At 47.5% G+C, this 15906-nt stretch overlaps 1 protein-coding gene and 1 long non-coding RNA gene across 2 annotated transcripts in view; both read left to right on the forward strand.

The window, feature by feature from the left end:
• Positions 1–15906, forward strand: part of TSHZ2 (teashirt zinc finger homeobox 2) — a 421574-nt gene that overhangs the window by 111215 nt on the left and 294453 nt on the right. The gene's annotated exons all lie outside the window — the stretch shown is intronic.
• The window catches only part of LOC143836396 (uncharacterized), a 60637-nt gene continuing 60261 nt past the window's right edge, over positions 15531–15906 (forward strand). Inside the window, exon 1 of the long non-coding RNA XR_013230601.1 lies at positions 15531–15655. This is a non-coding gene — a long non-coding RNA (uncharacterized LOC143836396). The remainder of the gene's footprint in view (positions 15656–15906) is intronic.

Consider the following 15906-nt stretch of genomic DNA (forward strand, 5'->3'; position numbering starts at 1 on the left):
TGGAAAGCTGCAAAATCCTTCTCCTGGGTATTTTGATTAATGTTTAGGCTTAGCATGTTTTAACTGCAAAAACAGGCTTCAATAATGAACTTGGACCCCATCCAGCTTTTATCCCTGGATCCTGATAAACAACTCGACTCCCAGAAGTCGAGCACTAGTGATCTTACCTGGGAGAAACTCAAATCCCCTGACGTTTTGTTACATGTGCGGAGAATAACAAACGCCGAGCAAAAAAGACAGGCTGCATCCATACTGATGCAAACTGGAATCTTGCTGAATCATGCCAAGGAGCAGCTCTGATTTATGGCACCATCAAGAACTCCAGCATTTCTAGGGAAATGGAAGCATACTGGGCGGGGGGGGGGCAGTACACTCCTACAGTCAATATTGTACATTGTAAAAGGGTAAAGGTAAAGGTATCCCTTGTGCAAGCACCGAGTCATGCCTGACCCTTGGGGTGACGCCCTCTAGCGTTTTCATGGCAGACTCAATATGGGGTGGTTTGCCAGTGCCTTCCCCGGTCATTACCGTTTTACCCCCCAGCAAGCTGGGTACTCATTTTACCGACCTCGGAAGGATGGAAGGCTGAGTCAACCTTGAGTCAGCTGCTGGGATCGAACTCCCAGCCTCATGGGCAGAGCTTTCAGACTGCATGACTGCTGCATTACCACTCTGCACCACAAGAGGCTCTATTGTACATTGTACATATGCCCTTTAGGACAGCTAGTCCGAGTTATGGGTTAGGATGCCATCAATAGGCAGATGACACCAAGCTCTATCTCCTCATGGATGGCCACCTGGACTCTCCCTGGATACATTCATCTGATGTTTGGAAGCCATCGCTTGATGGTTAGAGCAGAGACACCAGAAACTCAACCCCTCCAAGACAGAGGTCCTGTGGTTGTGCAGGAAAGGGGAAGGATGGGAAGCACATCTACCCATCTTTGGATAGATATATAATACATATATGTCTTATTGATCAACACCCAAACCAAATGGCAGGTATATTTGGAACAGTCCCATATTGGATTGGTGTCTACCATTTGGTTTCATGAGCTTGGGTCAATGGAAGGGCAGCACTAGGCACAAACAGGAATGGAACAAGAAGCTAAGATGCAGCCCACGATACCCCTCCACTCTTCTTCATGGGCTTAGGGATGGGACCACAGTGATGTTTCTGGAATTACCCACAATAATCAGTTTCCCTTACGTGTTTCAGTTCTGGCTCATGGTTTGGGAATCCCCACACTGCCACGTGGCGCAAGGTGACCACACGGATGATTTCCAGGGTTTGGAAATGGAAAAATGGCCACATTAGAAAGATTTCTAAGCAGCTAGCCTCTTTCTATTTGCTAATGTGAAATTTCATGACTTGTACATATAGCTTTTGGCAAAGCCGTTTACGAGCAGGAAGCTTTCAGTTGCAAAGGTGAACAGAAGAGCATGGGTCATCCTCTTGTTTGCTGACTTTTTTTATTGCGGGGAGGATGTCATAAGGTGCTCTCCATTGTTTTAATTTTATTGTATAGTAGGGTTTTCCAACCAAGACTGCCTGGCTGAGCTCACTTAGACCAGGTTCACACATGCGGGTTTTATCATCCAGAATGATAATCTCTGCAGACAAAACTCTCATATTATCCAGCTAAAACACAATGCTTTTCAAATGCAGGACTTTCACACAATTGGCCCAAAGTTATCAAAGTCCCAAGCAGCCATTCTCAGTCTACAAACAGACGGAGATTAGAAATGTGCTTGCTGAACTGCCCTTTCTGGCACGCTTGATCTCTGCGAGGCCTGCTTAACATCCTTCTTCTCCCCCCCCCCTCCACAAAAGATGGAAAGGGTTAGGGTGGGGAAAGTTTGGCCTACAAACATGGAGCGCCATATGGGCAGGATTCCTATCCAACAGTGACCTCCGAGACATTGAGATGAAGCAGGTCCAGAACGGAGGTATGAGAAAAGGTTCAAAGAATGCACGGAGCAATTAGGCATATGGTTTCTGGGAGGAAACGCCACGATAGGGAAAGGCTAATTCCGCAGATGGCAATGTTTCCAAAGGAAGAAATCCTTTGGATCGCTTAGAATGGCTATACACGTAGAATCATAGAATCATAGAGTTGGAAGGGGCCATACAGGCCATCTAGTCCAACCCCCTGCTCAATGCAAGATCAGCCCTATCCTAAAGCATCCAAGAAAAATGTGTATCCAGCCTTTGCTTGAAGACTGCCAGTGAGGGGAGTTCACCACCTCCTTAGGCAGCCTATTCCACTGCTGAACTACTCTGACTGTGAAAATATTTTCCCTTATATCTAGCCTATATCATTGTACTTGTAGTTTAAACCAGTGGTCCCCAACCTGCAGGCCACGGCCTTGTGCCGGGCCACGAAGGCCATGGCGCCGGGCCGCGGCTCCCTCTCCCCGCCCCCCCCGCAGTAAAAAACTTCCCAGGCCGCAAGCTTACGGCCCGGGAAGCTTCTTACTGCGGGAGGGCGGGGAGAGGGAATCAGGGCCGATGCGTGGGCGCGGCCCGTGGGCATGGCCCGCGCGGGCCGCGGGCCGCACCCCGATGCCCTGCCAGTCCCCAACCTCAGAAAGGTTGGGGACCACTGGTTTAAACCCATTACTGTGTGTCCTCTCCTCTGCAGCCAACAGAAACAGCATCCTGCCCTCCTCCAAGTGACACCCTTTCAAATACTTAAAGAGGGCTATCATGTCCCCTCTCAACCTCCTTTTCTCCAGGCTGAACATTCCCAAGTCCCTCAACCTATCTTCTTGGTCTTGGTCCCTTGGCTCCAGATCATCTTCGTCGCTCTCCTCTGTACCCTTTCAATTTTATCGATGTCCTTCTTGAAGTGAGGCCTCCAGAACTGCACACAGTACTCCAGGTGTGGTCTGACCAGTGCCGTATACAATGGGACTATGACATCTTGTGATGTCATAGTGACATCCGAAATTTTCAGCCGCATTTTCGAATCAGCCATTTGGAGGAGGGGGGCAATTGGAATAAAGATTTCCTGTATTAAAATAACACAATTGGTGGGGGTGTTAAAGCAAAAGGTTGCCCCACATTCCAGTTTGGGGTAGGGAAGACTCTGGGCTGTTACCTTTACAGGGCACTACAAGGTTTTGGAGGATGAGACCCTGTATCGTGGCCACGTAGCCAAGGAGAGAGGCAGAAGGAAGGAAGACTGGATTGTTGGGGGGGGGGTCTCAGTAAAGAGTTAAATAAGAAATCATCTTGTCCCTTATTTAAGGGAATGGTTCCTTACTGATTTCAAAAATGACCGCGGGAGAGGAGAAGTGCATCGCAACTAAAAAGCAGTTGTAACCGAACACATGAGAAGGATGGTATATTTTGGCAAAAGATTTTATTTACATAATAATTATTTTATTTTCATATCTATCAGATACGTTATTTAGTCATGGAATTATTTTTGTGCCCTGCCTTTCTCCTCAAAGCAGCATACATCGGAGAATGACTGGCCCAAGGTCACCCAGCGAGCTCCAGGAAGCAGATTCCAACCCACGTTTGCCAAATACCAGTTCAACGCTCTTAACCACGATACCACAGACTCACAGTAGCCCTCTGTACACAACAGGACATGTTTTGATATCAATGCCTCTGGAGGGGGAGGAGGCCCCACCATTGCCCTTGCTGACATGCAATTATTGGCTCTTGCATCCAGAACTGATGTGCATAGGAAGTGCATAGGTAGGCTCCTGCCGGGCTGACCAGGTTCTGTGCACTCCTGCTCTATTTACATTTATTTGGTAATTTGTATACCCTATCTTTCTCCCCAAGGGGGACCCAAAACAGCTTACTTTGTTTTCCTCTCTCCCATTTGACCTTCACAACAACCCTGCGAGGTAGGTTAGGAACTGAGTGGAGGATGGGTGTTCAGTCTTTTAGGGTTGGGCGCTTCTGCGTCCGAAGCGGCCGTTCGTGCCGGGGGGGGGGGGAGCCTAGTCTCTTTCCAATTTCCTAGTCTCTTTCCAACCCTAATGTCTTTCCAATTAATCTGCAGTTTGCCTTCTCCCCCCCCCCCCCCCCACTGCTGTTGCCTTTTCACTGAGGGCCAAAACAGAAATGACAACAGGACATGAATCTGATGGCACCAGCGAAATTTTATTCTAGGGGGTGAGCCTTTAAGTGCACAGCACACTTCCTCAGACAATGAAATAGGAATCGCCACAGTGCAGATTTAAGGACAGAGTAAATTGGAAGGAAATGAGTAAACAGCATCATGTAGATATCCCACAAATACGCAGCATAATCTCTTGCTAAAGTAACAGAGTTATCAGTATGTTGTCATATCAGTTATCAGGTATGACAACAATTACAGATCTCTTGTCAGCCCCCTAAGCCGTAAATTGCACGGAACATGTAGGAGTTGATTGGGATTGAGACTACATGGGGAAGGAAGATGGAGGCTAGTCTTTGAATTCAATCGCTGCTTGGTTTAGTCCAGGTTTTCTCAACCATCAGGGGTTCATGAAACCCTGGGGTTCATTGGCTGCCCTGGGAGGGTTTCCCAAAGGGGGGAGTTAATTAATTTTTAATATATTTGTTGAGTGATATGACCATATATGGTCATGTTGACCTGCCCCCCCCCCTCAATGGCCAATGATGGACCTGGAGGGGGTGGGAAGGGGAGGGGTCTTGGGTGGGCGTGTCCACTGCTTTGCTTCCCAACCATATTCTGCACAATTTGCTCCACTTCTAGGATTTCTCGAAGCCTGAAGAATGTTTCAGGGGTTTCTCAGTGGGAAAAAGGTTGAGAAAGGTGGGTTTAGTCAACCAAATTCAGAGTCCCCACCCTAGAATGATCATTTTGGAGGGGGAAAGACAGATTACAAAAGGAAATATCTTCCCTCTCCCTATCCTTTAGGACAGGGGTAGTCAATCTGTGGTCCTCCAGATGTTCATGGACTACAATGCTGGCAGGGGCTCATGGGAATTGTAGTCCATGAACATCTGGAGGACCACAGGTTGACTACCCCTGCTTTAGGAGTCTCTCCCCCCCCTTTGACTCTGCTAATAATAATAGCATGGGGAACCCCATTTCAGCCAGTGAAAAAGCTGAAGGGTTAAAGTCTCTTTTCCTTGGCTGTGTGGCCCCCTATCTGACTCACAGCTGTGCACACGTGTAATCCATTTCTTACAAACAGAGATCTGTAAAGGTAAAGGTAAAGGTATCCCCTGTGCAAGCACCGAGTCATGTCTGACCCTTGGGGTGACGCCCTCTAGCGTTTTCTTGGCAGACTCAATACGGGGTGGTTTGCCAGTGCCTTCCCCAGTCATTACCATTTACCCCCCAGCAAGCTGGGTACTCATTTTACCGACCTCGGAAGGATGGAAGGCTGAGTCAACCTTGAGCCGGCTGCTGGGATTGAACTCCCAACCTCATGGGCAGACAGATTCAGACAGCATATCGCTGCCTTACCACTCTGCACCACAAGAGGCTCTTACAGAGATTACAGAGATCTGTAATCTCCCTCAGATGCTTTGTGACTCAGAGCTGTTTTCGTCTAGCAGTCTACCATGGCTGCCGTCTCTCTGAAGCCAGCACTTCCGCGCCCAAGAACATTCCACTAGCAAGACTTGTCCAGCTCTATTTAACTGGAATCAGAGCACTGACAAGCGTCAGTGAGGCATAGCGGTTTTAGTAGGCTCTGCAAAACCCAAATTCAAAATCCCACCCAGTTATGAGTTCAAAACCTTCACCACCTATATCAGGCTAGCTGCTTGTTCTGCCTTGCAGGGTTGTTGTGAAATTGAAGTTAGAGGAGGGAGAACCAGGTATTCTATGCCAAGCTTCTTGGAGGAACAGCAGGATGAAAACCGGACTAGAAAGATACAGCTAATCAATTTTAGTTTGGGATACCCAGACCACACATCCCCGTAATACTTTTACAAATGAATTTTCCACCGATTTTCCTGGGTTTGGCACCACTATAAGATACTCATTTCAGCTCAGAAATTAAACATAATTCCATTTAGCCAGCGTAATGCACCCCGAAACAATGTTGTTATTACTTCAAAATTCAATTAGAATTATTTTCCCTGAGTTAGCTGGTGTAGGAAAAACAAATAATATTAAACGGAAATCAGATTAAAACAAATTATATGTGCTTTTCTGCTCTTCTAAACTTTGGCCGTTGAGTTAGAAAACTGCTCTGCTTCTTATTATGTCAGATGCTGGTGGTGTGTGTGTGGCAGGGGCTCATGGGAATTGTAGCCCATGGACATCTGGAGGGCCACAGTTTGACTACCCCTGTTCTAGAGTTTTCAAGGCTAGAGATGAGCAGAGATGGTTTGCCATTGCGTCATGACCCTGGTGTTCCTTGGAGGTCTCACGTCGAAATACTAGCCAGGACCATACCTGCTTAGCTTCCAAGATCTCATAACATGCCCATTCTGCACACGTTGGATAATGCACTTTCAATGTGCTTTGATAGCTAGATTTTTCTGTGCAGAATAGGATGTTGTTGTTAGGTGCGAAGTCATGTCTGACCCATCGCGACCCCATGGACAATGACCCTCCAGGCTTTCCTGTCCTCTACCATTCCCCAGAGTCCATTTAAGCTCGCACTGACTGCTTCAGTGACTCCATCCAGCCACCTCATTCTCTGTCGTCCCCTTCTTCTTTTGCCCTCAATCGCTCCCAGCATTAGGCTCTTCTCCAGGGAGTCCTTCCTTCTCATGAGGTGGCCAAAGTATTTGAGCTTCAGGACCTGGCTTTCTAATGAATAGGATAGGATAATCTACTTCTAAAGTGCATTGAAAGTGCATTATCCAATGTGTGCGGAACGGGCCGTGCTTAGCATTGAAGACCTGCTTGCACCTTCTCTGCTGCCCTCAGCTGTAGTTTGTGAGTAATTCCTGAAGGTGATGATCAATGTTGGCAGGATCCTTAAGATCTGGGCAGTAGATTCAGCAACTAAAATGTCAAATTTGCTGCCAGGGGATATAGTTATGGCCGCAGGCATAAACAGCTTTAAAGGGGGATTAGACAGATTCATGAGAATAGGTCTCTCCGTGGCTGCTAGCCATGGTGACTAAAGGGAACCTCCTCATCCAGAGGAACTGAACCTCTGAATCTCAGAGCCAGGAGATGATATCGGGGAAAAGCCACGGCCCTCTATGCCCTGTGCTCACCAGATTAGAAGTCCACACCGTAACCACTACACCAAGCTTGGGGGGTTGAGATTACTTATTTAGCCCCTCCAGGAAAAGCATTGGGGTGAGGGCATTTTATGATCCAGCAAGAGGGGGGTGGAAAAGTCATGCTCCAAGTAAAGAAGTACTGTGCTGAATCGACACCGCTGTAATTCACACAACTAGTTAAATCAGCCTAATGCTAGTATTCCTCATACATGCGATGAAGTGAACTAAGATTTGCATCATCTCGTTCTGGAACACATCCTGTTAATCTTTAAATTGTCACTGAACTTCTGTTATCAGCTGGACAAGTTCCATAATAGGCAATTTAGTATGTTCAGGAGGGTAGAGCCGCCACCCTCTCCTCCCCCCCCCCCCCAATTTTGGGGCTGAACATTTATGATTAATGTTTACAAAGGGCTTTGTGTGTTTTTGCTGCACCGCTAATGAGGCAGCAGATCAAGTTTAACAGAAAGGACGCCGTGGATTGAAATACGGTATTGTGCCCGTCAAAGTCCGCCCGCTCTCTGCTTGGCTTATGATGAATACCGTTCTTTAATCACGGCCTGGTGTTCATGAAAAACTTATTACAGGGGCTAAGGGTGCAGCTAAGAATGAAGAAACGGCTGAGTGGCAGCCATCAATCACTCCTTTTAAAAGATGAACTGATCTTTCTTCTCCCCGCCCCCCCCCTGCCCTCCTTTTCCAACCCCCACCGAAGTAACACTTCATAAAAAGGTTTCCAACCTAAATATGCAAAGCATTAGGGTACGTTCTATTTTGCGTGAACCCTCCAGAACGTCTGTTGCACGCCTTTGGCTTGAGTGGGAAGATGAGAAAATGGGCAGTAAAACAGCAAGTTGTGTTTCCAAAAAAAAAAGAGAGAGTCAAATTTAAGAGGAAAATGCCTGTTAAATAAGAGCTGTGACATGAGATTGCACAGAATACGTTCCTAGACTAAATGCCTCCCAGTAAGACTGCAGGTGAAGGGTGGGAGGGAAGGATGGCCAGAAGTTGATTAAACAGAGTGTAGATATTTTTGGTAAAGGACGCAGGGAAAAAGAGAGATTTGTCTTCGAGCTGGGATCACACCTCTCATGTTCAGGCTAAGGAGAGCCGTACAAGATAAGGAAGGACAGTTTCTAGTTTGCAGCTGTCCCGTCAAGGCCGCTCTAAGAGCCGCTGTGGCATTTATACAACCACACGGAGGGATCTCAGTGGCTTTTGGTGCCTCCAGATCGGCTCTCAGGTTGCTGACTGGCCTGAAGGAGGGGGGGGGGGGGGAGGATCCTGTCGCTTTAATAAGGGCTTAAAGTGTGGACGTGGCAGGGGACTAAGTCACAACCCATGATATTTGCTGGAGATCAAACTAAAAATTGAAAGGACGGCTCAAGGGACCATTTTTAAATGCCGGCCAACCTAATGAGCCCTCCCCCATCTTGTTTACCCCCCCCCTTTCCTTCCATGTTCTCTCCAGTCTTGTCTCCCTCTTGGATACTGTCCTTATCTCTGCCTCCAGAGCTCAGGTCAACTCCAGGCATCACATTTTTTTAAAGTTAATGAGATGGTGGGTGGTTGTGTAAATTGAGAAGAAGAAGAAGAAGAGTTGGTTCTTATATGCCGCTTTTCCCTACCCGAAGGACGCTCAAAGCGGCTTACAGTCGCCTTCCCTTCTTCTCCCCACAACAGACACCCTGTGGGGTGGGTGAGGCTGAGAGAGCCCTGATATTCCTGCTCGGTCAGAACAGTTTTATCAGTGCTGTGGCGAGCCCAAGGTCACCCAGCGGGCTGCATGTGGGGGAGCGCAGAATCGAACCTGGCATGCCAGATTAGAAGTCCACACTCCTAACCACTACACCAAACTGGCTCTCTAATGTACCTAATTTGAGGTACATGCTTTCTTCTTCTTCTCAACCAGGGATTCCCAACCAGGGGTCTATGGACCCCTCGGGGTCTGCAGGATGTCATCTGAGCTCCTACTCTTCGCGGCGTGGAGGAGGTTGAGAGCCGCTGCCTTAGAGTAAAAAATTATGGGGCTTTTAAAAAAATCAACTTTTCTATATGTTATAAGGAGCACAGGACTGCTGCAGAAAATGGTATTCTTCATCCCAATTATTGTATACCATGAAATAAAACTTAGAATATCCTTCAGTACTACCCATCTCAGCTGAGAGTAACTGTTAATACACAGTTGGCACTATGGCATCATGATGGGGAGTGAGTTTCATTATGTTACTAGCAAGAAAGCCCACTGCAACCAGGAATGCAATGGGCACTAGGGCCTAGGGGACATCGGGAGATGTAGATCTCTGTGTGTGTGTGTCTCTCTCCCTCTCGCTGCATGTCTCTTGGTGTGCCTTGCAGCATGAGGCATAGCAAGTAATCAGAGCTAGTTTGTAGGAAGGAAGCAGGGCTGGTGTGCAGTTTGGGGCAGCTCTGTCTGTCTCTCCCTCCGTCACATCAGGGGTGGCTCTCTGTGTCTCTCTCTCCGTGGTAGCAGGAGCCATAGCAGGTAATTAGGGCTCATGTTTAGGAGGGAAGCAGGGCTGGTCAGCAGTTTGGTGCAGTTCTCCCTGTGTCTCTCTCTGCCTCCCTCGCAGCAGGAGCAATAGGTGGGAATGAGGGCTCGAGTTCCGTCTGGCAGGGCTCTGTATGTCTCTCTGTCTCTGGCGCATCTGAGAGGAACGTGGCTAGCGTCCAAGGAGGGAGGGTGGGAGCTATAGGGGCAGGGCCAATCAGGGTGCAGCCAGCATTGCTGCCTGCACCCTGATTGGCCCTATTCCAACTCAGACAGCTGGACACGTTCCACCCCCAAGTCTGTTTCACAAATATATAGAGGAACTATGGATAAGGATTTAATTTAACTGACTAGATGGAGTCCGATTCCCACAACCTTTCATTATGTGCTTAATAAATGTATCCCACTTCCGGGATAATGCCTAGCCCCTCAGAAGCAGGATATCTCCGGAGAAGCCACAGCTGATTCAAGCATCTTCAAGCTGTAATTCCTGAAACTGACTTTTAAGCTTATTCATCGCCGTCCAGAAACAAAAATTTAAATGGGAACATTACTGAGCTTGAAGAGCGCTTTAACAAAGCCTCCAAAGACCCATAAAACGTCAAAACAGTCCTGCCCATATTATAAGTGTCCAAGCCTGATAAAATGGATTGATTTTATCTATGCTAATATTAATGGAAACTTAGCCACAAATTGCATGTGTTTTTCAAGATCTACAAGTTCACATTGAACAGCTTGGGCAGTTCGTAACTCTTCTCATCAGACTATGACATATCTATAGGCTTGGGATACCTTGACTTACTGTCCCGTTTTCCCCTAGCTGTCCCCTTTGACCCACAGAACTTGGGTTGACACTCATCCATGTGGTTCAGAGCAGGGCTGCAGTGAGTAAGGGGAAGGGATTGTATACCCTTTGTCGTTCCAACTTTGTTACAGGCTGGTGCTGGATCTTTAGTTGCCCTGAGTTCTGTGAGGGTGGGCCCGTCAGGTCGCTCCCAGGAGAACATTCTTCTCTTTCATGCTTGTTAGCACTTCAAAGCCTGATTTGTTTCCTCTCACCACTAGACACCCGGTGTGAGATGGTCGGGCTCATCTCAGTATTCGGGATAGCTTGATTACTGATTTCTTGCTAGGTAAAGGTATCCCCCTGTGCAAGCACCAAATCATGTCTGACGCCCTCTAGTGTTTTCATGGCAGACTCAATGCGGGGTGGTTTGCCAGTGCCTTCCCCAGTCATTACCATTTACCCCCCAGCAAGCTGGGTACTCATTTTACCGACCTCGGAAGGATGGAAGGCTGAGTCAACCTTGAGCCGGCTGCTGGGATCGAACTCCCAACCTCATGGTCAGAGCTTCAGACAGCATGTCACTGCCTTACCACCCTGCGCCACAAGAGGCTCTTTCTTGCTAGGTAGCCAGCACTTAACATATAAGATGCTTAGTTTTAGCTGTCTCAAGGTGTGGCTTTCACTATGCATGTGTGAGTTCAAGACCCAGCAGATGGGAACTTAGCCTGCTATTTCTGTAAGCTTGATCATTATTTATTAAAATCTTCTTGTAAGCAAACCTGGATCTTGCATATCATTTCCTGATGTCTACTGCAATCCTGGGGCTCCTGGCCAGAGCATCAACCAGGAGTTAGCCTGATCATGGAAGCTAAGCAGGGCTGGCCCTGCTTAGTATTTGGATGAGAAGCCACCAAAGCAAGGCAGGGCCACTATGCAGAGGCAGGCAATGGCAGCCCACCTCCCAACATCTCTTGCATTGGAAACCCTGTGGACTGCATTGCTGCTTCTTGGCACTCTGCATGGCTGCCTGAAGTGGCGGAGGAGAGGGAAGCGCTATACACATGACAGACAGCCAATCACATTTATCCCTGTTTTAAAGGGAGAGTGATGCAAGTGTTTGTTTTTTTTAAGTGAAACTTCTTTGTTGGAATAGTGCTCATTTTAATGCCATCCCCCAACCTTGAAGCTCAAGAAAAAATGGTCCTCACAATATTTGGGGGGGGGGGAGGCCTAGGGGGGCATGCTTTGTGCCGGCAAATGCTGGCAGGGGGTCGTGGGAATTGTAGTTCTTGGACATCTGGAGGGCCGCACTTTGATGACCCCTGGCTTAGGTCAAGCAACGAGTATTCGTTGCTCCAGGCAGTTTGCTTGCCCCCCAAAAAGCCCTGTTCCTGGTAGAAGGGAGAGGGAGGTGGGCTCGAGGGTGGGTACTGGAGATGGAGAGCACGATACTTTGCCCACTTCGGTAACGCACATGTCCTTGGCGTGTGGCTTTCTGGTTGCTCTCCTCCTACTTGCGCATCATGGCTGGGGGAATCCACTTTTTATAAAACTATGGCTTTAAAATGAAGGATGTAGCTGCTGGTTTGCTGCTGGAACACTGGATATTAGCGATGGTACGCAAAACGCCAAAAATATGGTGTCTGCATAAGATGAGTATTTCCCTTTTTTATTGGGTGCGGAATGGCTCTGACTATCTTTTTCCATTCCTTGGCCCACAGTGGCATGGGGGGGGGGGAAGGGTCAGTTTCAACAAGCCCAACAGTGTGCAGTGGAAAAACTTTAATGATTTGCAGCTCCCTGATCTGAATCCAGTTTACTTGCAAAACTGCCAGGAAAATCTGATCATGGTGCTCTTAACATCTCATCAAAATTGACCCTTGGACCAGGGCACCATTTCAGGAGCGTAGAGAAGATGGAGGTCATTCCTCTCCACCATGGAGGATGTATATGATTATTTCTCAGAAGCTTTTCCATTGTCTTGAATTAATCTCTCCTTCATTACCATGGATGAGTAATTGAATTTGCTCTAAAACTGATATGTGACAAAAAACAACCCTGTCTACCCCCTGGTTAGGATCGGCGATTTCCTGTCCTGAGCTACTGTTGCCTGCCATCTCTCTTTAAATCTAAATCTTTAAAACTGACTGGTGTTGATTGTAAGTCTTCTGGGGAAAACCAAGAAGTGATGGTGGTGGAACCAGTGGAAACTATGGTTTTAACGCTGTTGCTTTTGGGTTTTCCCTCGCAGTGACATCATAATGCTTGTGATGCTCCCCTCCTGCGCGCACACCATGTCCCTGCCCCCAATCCTCCTGGCTCAGCCTATCAATGCTAGCCAAAAGCACACATCCTTTTCCTCTCGAAAGGATGTCTGGCTCTGTGTTGACAACACAAGCCATTAGAATTCTCTTTAAAGGTTCCTAAAAACAAGTTTTTTAACTTTCCTATGAATTCTCCCACCCCACCCCCGAATAAAACCCTCTGCTCCACTTGAACCTGAAGTGGGCACCTTGGGGTCAATCCTGTTCTTAAATCAATTCAAAACATTTAGCCAGCCTTGTTCTACAACCAACTTAATTCGGCAAGAGGATATCATTCCTACTCTCTAGTCCAGTGGATCTCAACCTTCCTAATGCTGCAGCCCTTTAGTACAGTTCCTCATGTGGTGGTGACCCCCAGCCATAAAATTATGCAGGGGTTCTTTCACAGAAATTAGACCGAAACTGACCAATGGCATGAAGATCCATTGCTCATGATTGTATATAAATTGGGTTTTTTCCCCCCAGGGTTCTCAGTTCAGTTCTGCCTCTTGTCCCACCATGCTGATCTCGCTCTTTTCCTCTCCTCCAAACAGAGGAATGCTCAATGTTCATCTACCCTGCAAGGCTGTTGTGTGGATGGCGTCCCCCGGCCAAGATACTTGCCCTGCTGCAACCCCTGTGAAAGGGTCATTTGACCCCCAAAGGGGTCCCGACCCCCAGGTTGAGAAACACTGCTGTAGCCAAAGCAATTGGCATTGGGTGGAAACGGTAGATTCTTGCTCCTGAACAGAAACAGTGTGGGTTACTCATGAAAAGCATAATGGCTTTCATTTAAAGGTGCCATATGGCTGCTTATAAGATTTCTGCTCAGCAATTGCCGTAGCAGTAACTAAACAAATGACACTGTAGCACAATATAATGCCTGTCAGAGTGGTGATAAAAGAATGTTTTATTCCTCTACTCCCTTGTTCTTTTGTAGCTTTGGCTTTGTGCTGGCAGGTTATGCTGGGGAGCATCTGCTAGGGGAAACCACTTGGCCTCCCAGTGTGGCTGGTGCTCCTTGTTTGGGTTGTCAACCTCCAGGGGAGACCTGGAGATCTTCAGGAATTACAATTGGTCTGCAGACTACAGCAATCAGTTCCCCTAGATCATATGGGAGCTTTGGAGGGTGGACTCCATGGCATCATACCCCCACAGAGGTCCTTCCCAAACTCCAGCCTTTCCAGGCTCCACACCTAAATCTCCAGAAAATCCCTACCTCCATCTTTCTCCTTGTGTAAAATGGTGCCTGCTCTAAGCACCTGTTTGAAGATGAACTTAAGTTTGTGCTCTTGCATATTTAACTGATCACTGTGAGTGGGCCTGGGATAGATGCTGGGGCCCATTCTGCCAATGGTTGATTATAATAATTTTTGCTATCATTGGGTTGGATCCAACCAGGTTTTCCCTTTGGCCACCAAAAAGACTTTGATAGGGATCATGGGAACTGCATGGGGAAAAGTCATTTGGAATAGGAACATTTATCAGGTGATATGACCATATATGGTCACGTTGACCCACCTACCCCTCCCAAAATGGCCAATGATGGGCTTGGAGGGGGTGGGAAGGGGAGGGGCCCTGAGTAGACATTTATTATTTATTTATTTGGATTTTTATACCGCCCTTCCCTACGGCTCTGGGCGGTTTACATGGAACGTTACACAAATTACATAGAACTTTACGACAGTCTATAACATTGCACAAATTTCGAAGTACACAACACAATCACATATGCACAGCCATGCTTCCCAACCATATTCTGCACGATCATGCCATTTCTGGGTTGCTCAAACCTGAAGAATGTTTCAGGGGGTTCTCTATGGTAAAAAAGGTGAGAAAGGCTACACTAGAGGAACATTAAAATAATGCTTAGCATAGCATATTTGAAATGTATATCTTAAAATAAACAATCATGATATCTAGTTGAAAGAGCACTTCAAACAGATCAGTTCAGATAAGCTATATTTAAAAAATCCAGCACTTATCCAACCCAAAAGCTTACCAGATGAAATCCACGGCTGTAGAGCTGAATGATCCCAGCTAGCCTGATCTCATAAGCTAAACAAGGCTGGCTTGGTTAGTATTTGGATGAGAGATGATACACAGAGACAGGTAACAACACACCAGCTCTGAACCTCTCCTGCCTTGAAAACCCTATGGCTGTTGTGAGCCCAGGTCCTGTAAGTGAGGACACCTCAGAGGAAGAGCCTTGCCAGGAGTTCCCAGCTTCACCTGAGCCTCAGCTGGATGAGAGCTTACACCAGTCAGATGTTGAGCAGGCAGAGAGCTCTGACCAGCGGAAGGGAATGGAGCTCCAGCCAAACCAATGCTCAGACTCCAAAGTGGTTGCAGAAGCTCGTCCTGCCTCCACCTGCAGCTCCTTGTCTTGTCAGCCCACCTGGCTCATCTTAGCCAATTAAGTTGTGCTTGAAGAGAGCTCCAGTCTAAAAGGCACCACTCCAGGTTAGCAAGACAGTTGCTGACTGCAGAAGCCTGTGAGTTGTCACAGAGTGAGGACCAAGAGCCTGCTGACAACCTACATTAACTTGGGGCTTCCAGGGTTCTGCGGATTGGGTGAGTGTTAATTAATTTATACAGAGTCATGTTGATCTGCCCTCCCCTCCTGAAATGGCCAATGATGGGCCTGGAGAGGGTGGGAAGGGGAAGAGGCATACAAATCCTTTCTATCCAAGGCTTGTTGCACGTGGTAGTGACTGGAATCCAAAGAGGTAAACACTCCCATTTTAACAGGAGTGGACAGAGCAGCACAAGCCTGCTACAGCCCTGTTTTTGGACATGGAGCAACATAGGCCTGTCCCAGCTCTGTTTCTGCAGGCTCTCTTTGGTGAAGAAGAGCAAACTGACCGCCAGTCCAGAAGTCAGAGGTATTTCTGTGCTGTCACTCCCTGTGCTGTGGGAGTGGCCTGGTAATGTCTTACCCAGTGGGAGTGTCTGTGTGATGTCACTTCTGGTGACATGTGATTTCTGGAGGCAGGAAGGTGTGGCCTGCTGATGTCACTTCCAGGGTTTCTTGAAGCCTGAAGAATGTTTTAGGGGTTTCTTACCAAAAAGAAGGCTGAGAAAGGCTGCTTTTAAGTCATTAGGTACCGTGCAAGAATAAAGGGCTTTTTTTGGT

The sequence above is a fragment of the Paroedura picta genome, chromosome 4 (genome assembly GCF_049243985.1).
Source record: "Paroedura picta isolate Pp20150507F chromosome 4, Ppicta_v3.0, whole genome shotgun sequence".
Classification (NCBI taxonomy): domain Eukaryota; kingdom Metazoa; phylum Chordata; class Lepidosauria; order Squamata; family Gekkonidae; genus Paroedura; species Paroedura picta.